A 2543-nucleotide genomic window follows, 5' to 3' on the forward strand; every position below is an offset into this window, starting at 1 on the left:
AATGTCCCCAAATGAATACCATGAAATTCTTGGTGCACGAAAGTTTTGAGTTTGGAGGGTTTTGCACATGGCCAAGTTGGTCGGTGCACCGCGGCATAGCTAGATGGCTTGTGTGGAGTTTTGTGAAAAAATGAAATTCGTGGTTTTTGAGATGTGAGGGTTGGAATGGCCTCCAAATGCCCCCAAATGAATATCATGAAATTCTTGGTGCACGAAAGTTTTGAGTTCGGAGGGTTTTGCACATGGCCAAGTTGGTCGGTGCACCGCGGCATAGCTAGATGGCTTGTGTGGAGTTTTGTGAAAAAATGAAATTCGTGGTTTTTGAGGTGTGAGGGTTGGAATGGCCTCCAAATGCCCCCAAATGAATACCATGAAATTCTTGGTGCACGAAAGTTTTGAGTTCGGAGGGTTTTGCACATGGCCAAGTTGGTCGGTGCACCGCGGCATAGCTAGAAGGCTTGGTGGGAGTTTTGTGAAAAAATGAAATTCGTGGTTTTTGAGGTGTGAGGGTTGGAATGGCCTCCAAATGTCCCCAAATGAATACCATGAAATTCTTGGTGCACGAAAGTTTTGAGTTCGGAGGGTTTTGCACATGGCCAAGTTGGTCGGTGCACCGCGGCATAGCTAGATGGCTTGTGTGGAGTTTTGTGAAAAAATGAAATTCGTGGTTTTTGAGGTGTGAGGGTTGGAATGGCCTCCAAATGTCCCCAAATGAATACCATGAAATTCTTGGTGCACGAAAGTTTTGAGTTCGGAGGGTTTTGCACATGGCCAAGTTGGTCGGTGCACCGCGGCATAGCTAGATGGCTTGTGTGGAGTTTTGTGAAAAAATGAAATTCGTGGTTTTTGAGATGTGAGGGTTGGAATGGCCTCCAAATGTCCCCAAATGAATACCATGAAATTCTTGGTGCACGAAAGTTTTGAGTTTGGAGGGTTTTGCACATGGCCAAGTTGGTCGGTGCACCGCGGCATAGCTAGATGGCTTGTGTGGAGTTTTGTGAAAAAATGAAATTCGTGGTTTTTGAGATGTGAGGGTTGGAATGGCCTCCAAATGTCCCCAAATGAATACCATGAAATTCTTGGTGCACGAAAGTTTTGAGTTCGGAGGGTTTTGCACATGGCCAAGTTGGTCGGTGCACCGCGGCATAGCTAGATGGCTTGTGTGGAGTTTTGTGAAAAAATGAAATTCGTGGTTTTTGAGATGTGAGGGTTGGAATGGCCTCCAAATGTCCCCAAATGAATACCATGAAATTCTTGGTGCACGAAAGTTTTGAGTTCGGAGGGTTTTGCACATGGCCAAGGTTGGCGGTGCACCGCGGCATAGCTAAATGGCTTGGTGGGGAGTTTTGTGAAAAAATGAAATTCGTGGTTTTTGAGATGTGAGGGTTGGAATGGCCTCCAAATGCCCCCAAATGAATACCATGAAATTCTTGGTGCACGAAAGTTTTGAGTTCGGAGGGTTTTGCACATGGCCAAGGTTGGCGGTGCACCACGGCATAGCTAGATGGCTTGGTGGGGAGATTTGTGAAAAAATGAAATTCGTGGTTTTTGAGATGTGAGGGTTGGAAAGGCCTCCAAATGCCCCCAAATGAGTACTGTAAAAGCGTTGGTGCACAAAAGTTTTGAATTGGATGCATTTTGCACTTGGCCAAGTTGGTCGGTGCACCGCGACTAGATAGGTTGGTGCCAAAATTTGTCAAATTTAAGACCTTGGCCAAACTGAATGAAATTTTGTGGGGAGGTTCCTGATATTGTTTAGTGGTGGACTGGAAAAAATGAGGTCGAAATTCGAAGTCTACATGTGCTTTTCTATTTTTCCCGATTTTACACATACCCGGTAAGTAAAAAAAATAAAAAAAATAGTTCCCCTTCGAGAAAAATTATGAAATTTGGTGAGCAAGGAGATACCATTATTCTACGAATTACTGCAAAAAATCGCATCAAAATTCGAAGTATAGCCCGAGATATGGACTTATGTCTGCTCAAAAAAAGTGTATCTACTTGTACAATTTTGCCTTTTGCATATTAACCTCTTATAGGGGGGGAGTGCTCCTTGAGCCGGCCAGCTCCACACTGGCAGGTTTTAAAGGGAGCTTGATGAGGCCTCCCCCCTCACGTGGTGCGTGCGTTAGCATGTTTATCATGGCACAACTAGCCTCTTCATAGTTGTTGAGCTTTATTAATACCAACACACGGTCGTCACTGATCGTTGGTTAGCTCGGCAGCTAGTCCCTCGGATATTGTGGAAAGTTATTTTCATGCCTAGCGATGCTTGACCCTGCGTCACTTGATGTTTCCATTTGCTTGCTTGCCCATGGTAGGTGGGGGGTGGACCGTCTTGTGGTGTGGTGTCTTGCGAACGTGAGGGTGTGTGAGTTGTAATCGAGATGCACTTGCTGGCTGGCTCCATGCCTTGCGTATCGAACGGTCAAGCATGCATCTCTTCCATTTTCACCCGTTGCCTTGGGTGATATTGGTTGATCAGTCCCTGTGTTGCCTACCCACTAGACGGTACTTCTGTGGTTGCTTCGAATTCTATCTTT

This window comes from Vigna unguiculata, unplaced genomic scaffold, assembly GCF_037176805.1.
Source record: "Vigna unguiculata cultivar grain cowpea cultivar isolate G323 ecotype 2 unplaced genomic scaffold, ASM3717680v1 ptg000503l, whole genome shotgun sequence".
Taxonomy (NCBI): Eukaryota; Viridiplantae; Streptophyta; class Magnoliopsida; order Fabales; family Fabaceae; genus Vigna; species Vigna unguiculata.